Source organism: Rattus rattus, chromosome 4 (assembly GCF_011064425.1).
Source record: "Rattus rattus isolate New Zealand chromosome 4, Rrattus_CSIRO_v1, whole genome shotgun sequence".
NCBI lineage: Eukaryota > Metazoa > Chordata > Mammalia > Rodentia > Muridae > Rattus > Rattus rattus.
The window spans coordinates 120,870,628-120,878,362 of record NC_046157.1 but is presented as its reverse complement, the minus strand read 5'-3'; the positions used below and the strand labels follow the sequence as shown (position 1 = coordinate 120,878,362).

The following is a 7,735-nucleotide window of genomic DNA, read 5'->3' as shown; positions in this document are numbered from 1 at the left end:
GAAGTCAAGGTTTTCACTATTTGCAGATGATATGATAGTGACCCCAAAAAATTCCTCCAGAGAGCTCTTATAGCTGATGAACAACTTCAGCAAAATGGCTAGATTTAAAATTAACTCAAACAAATTAGTAGCCTTTCTCTACTCAAAGGATAAACAATCTCAAAAAGAAATTAGGGAAACGTTACCCTTCACAATAGTCACAAAAAAATGTTAAAAATGCCTTGTATAACTCTAACAAAGCAAGTGAAAGATCTGTATGGCAAGAACTTCAATTTTGAAGATAGAAATCGAAGATCTCAGAAGATGGAAAGATCTTCTATGCTCATGAATTGGCAGGATTAGTATAGTAAAAATGGTCACCTTGCCTAAAGCAATCTACAATTTCAATGCAATTCCCATCAAAATTCCAGTTCAATTCTTCATAGAGTTAGAATGAGTAATTTGCAAATTCACTTGAAATAACAAAAAACTCAGGATAGCTAAAACTATCCTCAAACAATAAAAGGACTTCAGGGGGAATCACCATATAGGGATGAACTCAAGCAGTATTACAGAGCAATAGTGACAAAAACTGTATCGTATTGGTTTAAAGTCAGGCAGGGAATTAAATTAATTGAAGACCCAGAAATGAACCCACATGCCTATGGTCAATTGATCTTTGACAAAAGAGATAACCATCTGGAAGTTTCTCAGAAAATTGGATATAGTGCTACCTGAGTACTCAAGTACACCATTCCTGGGCATATACCCAAAAGATGCTCGAAAATAGAACAAGGACACGTGCTCCACTACGTTCATAGCAAACCTATTTATTATAGCCAGAAGCTGGAAAGAACCCAAATGTCCTTCAACAGAGGAATGGATATAGAAAATGTGGTTCATTTATACAATGGGGTACTACTATGTTATTAAAAACAATGACTTCATGAAATTCATAAGCAAATGGATGGAACTAGAAAATATCATCCTGAGAGAGGTAACCCAATCACAAAAGAACACCCATTAAATGCACTCACTGATAGGTGGATATTAGCCCCAAAGCTCAGAATAATCAAGATACAATCCACAGACCACAAGAAGCTCCAGAAGTTGGAAGACCAAAGAGTAGATGCTTTAGTCCTTTTTAGAAGGGAGAACCAAATATTCACAGGTGGAAATACAGAGACAAAGAGTGAAGCAGAGGCTGTGAAAAAGGTCAGAGATGGTCCCACCTGGCAGTCCTTCCCATATACTGTCACCAAACCCAGACAATATTGTGGATGCCAAGAAGTTAATGCTTATGGCAGGCTGATATAGCTGTCTCCCAAGAGGCTCTGCCATAGCCTGACAAATACAGGGGTAGGTGCTCAAAGTCAACCAGTGAACTGAGAACAGGGTCCCTAATGGGGGAATTAGAGATAGGACTGAAGGAGCTGAAGAGTTTTTCAATCCCATAGGAAGAACAACAATATCAACCAACCAGACCCCCCTAAACTCCCAGGTACTAAATCACCAACCAAAGAGTACACATGGAGGGACCCATGGCTCCAGCCACATATGTAGCAGAGGGTGTCCTTATTGGCATCAACAAAAGGAGAGGCCCATGGCCCTGTTAATGCTCAATGTCCCCATGTAGCGAAAAGTTAGGGCATGGAGATGTGAGGGAGAGGGTGAGTGGTTGGGGAAACACTCTCCTCTCTTAGACACAGAGGAAGGGGAGAAGGGATAGGGAGTGTCCAGAGGGGAAATCTTAAAAGGAGATAACATTTGAAATGTAAGTAAAGAAAATATCCAATGAAAAAAAAAAGAAAAAAATCTATAACAATAAAAAAATTTCAAGTATTCAAGGAAAAAAGAGATGTTATTGTATCCTCATTTTTACCATGGTTTGTTTTAATATCTGTTTTAGCTATTATATAAAAAATTATATTTTATCATATAAAACATTTTCTTTATATTCTATTAGCACTAATGTACAATATTTTTTAAAGCTAGAAATATTATTTTAAGAAAACATAATTAAGAAATATTTGAACTTTCAGATAAAATTACCTGTTTAAATGTAAATTTACAGATACAAGCCATACCACTTGTATCTGTAGGACATAAAATTTTCATTTACCATGTTAAAATGTTACTTTAATTGGAAAATTAATTTAAGTTTATTAAATTTTAATTTAAAATTTGTTAAAATTATTAAAACATACTACATCATTCTATATAAATTATTAAACTACATTAAACTTATTTAAATTTAATAATATTTTTTAAATATTAATTACAATTTTAATTAAAAAATTGTTGTTGATGTTCTATTAAGTAAGTTTTGATTTATCTTCATTATTGACATGTTAAAATATAGTCACTGGTTTTTATAACCTATTTATCTTTAAATTATTTTTCACTTTAGTTTTGATTTAATGAGTTTCAGATTTTCATGTTACACAGTTGCTCTTCTACATTGGTAGTAGAGTAGATGTTTATTTTGTCTCTTCCTTCTCTTCCCAATTCCCAATGAAAGCTCCTTACTTAACTAGGTGGAACATGCTTCCCAAGCATGAAGAACACCATAGTATGCCATTCCATTGTCTCCAACCTGTAAGTGTATGAATAAAGTTAAAACAGATGACTTTATATACATTTTTACAGCAGTCACAGGATATTTAGAGAGAATATTCTCAATTTTAGGAACCAATTTATCTACTGGCTTATTGAAACAATTCTCTTCTACATTGCTCACTTAAGGATCATAAGCTGCACTCATGGCTTCTTTGAGAAACTCCGTATCCTTCGTCTCCTGGTGCTCAATGTTTATCGGTTTTCTTTGGGGGAATATAGGTGCTCCCTAGGTGATCACAGGAGAAATCCAACCATCTAGATGCAGGTTTGCTATCATCTTTTGCCACTGCTGTGGACTTACAAATGATGAAGAAGATAACATTCTTGCTATTGCTTAAAATAATCTTTTAAAGAAATGAACTGCCAATAATTACCAAAATTTTCTTTATCTTTTGCAAGAGAATGAAGAATATATTTCTTCGGTTTAGTCCTGGGTGAAGGGGCAGGTAACTTGCATCTCCCCAGCTACATTAGGAACCTTTTTTTTCCACCAGAGATTGCAGCAGTAAGCTTGAGAGAAAGTCCACAGATAATTCAATGGAGGTTGCACCTTTGCAAGAGATCTTAAAACTCATGAAGAAAATACATTCTTGTTTTCCAGATATTTCCTAGGATCCTTTGTTCTCTTGAATGCTTTGTGCTTTTCCTTTAAAGTCTTTAGTGCTCTTTGGAATAAAATCAAAAGTAAGTCAGTATTTTATCTCCTCTATATGTGCATTCTTCCTCAGGATATAAAGATTTCTCTTTTTCTCTTATCCCTAGGATTTTATTAAAAGCATCTGGCCTGTGACCATGCTTTTGCTCCAAATGTTTTGAATTACCTCATTAAATTCTGAGTGAATGTTATCCTAGTCTTATGTCAAGTTTTATCTACTCCTTGTGACATGTTTCTAAACTTTTTGAAATACCAGGTATTTTGTTTTCATTTGGACTTATTTGGTGTAAATGATTTCAAAGATTTCTCCAGGGGTTCTTTTTAGTTCTCCCACTATATTTTTCTTCTTTTTGAAATACCACAGGATGAGACTCTCAGATGCTATGGCATGAGTGACAGTAGTGAGCACACACAGGCACAATTTGTCCAAAGATGATTGAATTTCCTTTGTAACTTTTCATCCTTTATGCACTTAAAACCAACTTTTGGCTCCTATCTGATAATTAATTTTCATATTGTGACTTTTAGTTATCTAGTCTTGGTTTTTAAAAAATAGTTATTGGCTTTCCTTCTGCTGCTGACTAAAATAAGTTACCCATTCGGCATTAGTAGCTTATGTCCAAAATTTGCTTCCACTGAACCAATATTTCTAGATTTCCTTTAAACTATTTTTCATTATTACTTGACAGTGTTGCAGCTTGCTACAACGGTTGTAGTATCCCATGTCTAGACTGCTTTCCTGAGCTCAGAACAAAATGCAGTGCTCCCGTTTCTAAGTCTGGTATTCTCTTGCATCTGATCTACAGAATGAATCTCCATGCAAATGAATTATTCCCAGAACCTAAAATATTCGTCAATGAAACTTCACCCTAAGAAGAACCTCTTCCCATATTCCAAGGTTTATAATAGTCTTTGTTCTTACAAAATAAAGAGTACAGGCTGTTTCGTTGACTATCATCTTTTAAAAAAAAGCTATTTTCTAAAAGAGCTGTAAAATTGAAGAGCTGTAATGCTGAAATCTTTGGAGATCCTCCCCAGCAACCCTTCCCAGCACAGGGTTCTGCTGACTCATCCATTCCAGTTTTTGGTTCATCCTTTCCCTCCTGGTGTATGCACAAGACCAAAACACCCTAAGGAAAGACATGGACTGTGGAACTTGGCTCAACTCCATCCTTCCTGCTTGATGTGCAGCAGTGCCTGGACATCCCAAAAGAAGAAGCAACAAAGAAAAGGAAACCAAATGATAGTTTTATATTTCCTGGTAATTGCACCATCAAATTTATTGATTGTGGTGTGAGCACTTTTCTTTTCTAAATGTGGTTTTTCAGTTGATTTTGCGAGTACAAAATGGATCTTCTCAGCTCCCAGGTTTTAGACCCACCCCTCCTTCAGCTACTTACTACTAGCAACTACATCATCACCAGCCATCAAATGCTACATAAACTCTTTAAAAGGTTCCTGCCATCATGGACAACACACAGCCATCACACTCTCCTAAGAACCAGAGAAGGTAACACATTCCAAGAAACAAAACCTCCACCAATAAAGGCAAGACCAGATATTAGCACCTAGAATTACAATCTTTCCAAACCAGATGTTTGGACACCAACATGAAAAGACAATCAGTAACAGTATATGATAGGACTTCACTGGAGTCTGTACTCCTATTATGGCAGACCTGGAATATTGCAGTTGAGCTGAAACACAAAACAAAGACTTTACAATAGTCTTTATAGATATAATAGAAATCCTTGAAGATGAAATGAATGAAGCTCTTAATAGTAGAAAGAAATTATTGAAACAGTTCAAAAATCTGAAAGTTGAAGTAGATTCAGTACCCCTCCCCAAGTCACCCATTCCCCTTCACTAAGTTCATCAGTCCCAGCAGAAGCACTAACAGTACTGCTGGCAAAATGCCCAACAAAATTGCTGATTTTAGAGTGACTACCTGTAGTCAAAAGGCTCTGGACAGACGAGATGCCAGGTTTGATACGCGTGTAGATGTACTCAGCTTCCAAACCACTGAAGAGTGTGCTTGCATTGCTGGCTGCCTACACATTACTTTGGAGATTGCTGTCCTTACTGAGACTTTCATGGCCCTGGATGCTGAGGTGCAGTAGTCCAGCTGCAACATCTTTTCTAGTCAGTACCATACAGTGGCTATCATTGTGAAGGACAACATTCCAGTGTTTGCCTGGAAGGGAAAGACAGATGAGTAGAGGAGTATTGATGGTACATTGAGCAGATGTTGCACTTCAAAGGTGAACCCCTCAGCATAATTCTGGATGATGGTGGTCACCTAACTAACTTCATCTATACAATATACCCACTGTTTCTTTCAGGCATCTGAGGCATCTCTGAGGAGATCATAACTGGTGTTTATGACCTCTACAAGATGATAGTCAACGGGACACTGAATGCCATCAATGTCAATGATTCTGTCACCAAGAAAAAGCTTGACAATGTCTATGACTAATAGAGTCCCTCAAAGATAGCATAAAATAGGCCAAAAATGTTATGACTGTGGACAAGGTGGCAGTGGTAGTGGGCTACAGTGACCTGGGCAAGGGCTTTTACCAAGGGGTTTCAGAGTCTGAGTCATTATAACCGAGATTGACCCTATCAGTACTCTGCAGGCTGCCATGGATGGCTATGAGGTGATTACTATGGACCAGGCCTATAGGGAGGGCAACATCTTTATTACCACTAGAGGGTATGCTGATATCATCCTAGGCTGGAACTGTGAACAGAAGCAAGACAATGCTATTGTGTAGAACATTTAACACTGATGTGGAGATGATGTGAAGTGGCTCTATGTGAATGCTGTGGAGAAGCATTCCCCTGTGTCAAGCCAAAGGTGGACTTCTAGTGGCTGAAGAATAGTCACAAATCATTATGCTGGCTGGGAGCCTGCTGGTTAATGTGGATTGTGCCAAGGGACACCCCAGCTTTGTGATGAGCAACTCCTTTATGAACCAGGTGATCTCACAGATTGAAACGCAAATCCACCCAGATAAATTTCTAGTTGAGTTCACATCCTGCCTAAGAAGCTTGATAAGGCAGTTACCAAAACCAAAGTAGACAAGCTGAATATGAAACTGGCCATGCTAACTGAGAAGATATCTTAGTACCTGTGCATGTCTACTACAGCCTCTTCAACAAACTTAATCTACTGCTTCTGAGAGCCAGGTTTATCCTTCCCTTAGCTGCCAGCTGCCATTTTTGTTCCAGGAAGTTTCTCTCTTTCCAAGAACAAATATCAACATGGCAGTTGCTTTACAAGTATTTGCTCTCCACTGGGTCTGGTCACTCTGTTTTTGTGATTTATTGTATCCCTCAGACTTATGCAGTTCTGGTGATGGGGAACTAAGATTCCCCAGTTAAGACAGTGATACATGGGAGCCATGCACAGGGACAGGAGCTCAAAATTTTGTGAGTGCTGAGGCTTGTTGCTATTGGTAGTAAGGTAAAGACACAGAAAACATTTTTTTAAAAAAGAAAAAAATGGAAGTAAAATTTTCCAAACCAAAGAAGAAGATGAGACTCTGCTGGGACAGACTGCTAGCTAGTTGCTCCCCGGAAGAGGCCATATCCTGAGACACCAGAGGATCTCCTGCACTCATAGAATTTGTTAAGTACTCCCCCATCCCTAAAGTCACACAACTGTCACTGGGAGCCCAGTGGACTCAGGGAACCACCATTCCACAAATCCCCACCTACCTGCCAAATACCACTCCTCTTCTGCCTGGTCCTTTCTGATGAGACAAACTGCTAGCTAATCTGCTTCCCAGAAGACATCATATCCTGAGGCACACCATAAGAACTACTGCATTCACATCATTTGATACCACACCCTGAAGTATCCCAAATCTGCTGCACCCAGGGCACCTGACACCACAGCCAGAGATCCACTAGACCCAGGACAACACAGCGTGAAGGTATCCCAGGACTTCCTCTGTACACAGGGCAACTAGGCAAAGCACACGACAGTCTAACGACCTCCAGGGGGCTCTGTGGCATGTGGGGCAAATGATTCAAAAGACTGAAAGCCTCCCTCAAGTTCAACTGCACACAAAGAAATTAAAACCACAGTCCATCTCCCCCCAATCCTTCCCAGAGAGCAGCTTTGCACAGAAAAACAGTGTGACTGCTCCTCTGAAGACCCAACAGTCTACAATCCCAGGAGATCTACTGAGCCAGAGCAACAAATCAGCAGCTTCTCTGCCCCTCTGAAGAACCTCCAAGTTGGAAGCCTCACAGGAGGTCTGTTACAGCCAGGGCCACAGGCCTACCAGGAGACCTGTAGCAACCCAGGGACAAAGGAGGCAGACTCCAGAAAGAGTCACCTAGACCAGCAAACACTAGGGATAACCAGATGAAGAGAGACAAGTGCAGGACCATAAGCAACAGAAGCCAACATACGTGGGCATCGTCAGAACCCAGTTCTCCCACCACAGCAAGCCCTGAATTCACCAACACACC

General features: G+C 39.2%; 1 pseudogene; it reads left to right on the top strand.

Moving 5' to 3' along the window:
- Window positions 1-5,214: 5,214 nt before the first annotated feature.
- LOC116898488 lies at window positions 5,215-6,435 on the top strand (annotated as a pseudogene).
- Window positions 6,436-7,735: the final 1,300 nt, after the last annotated feature.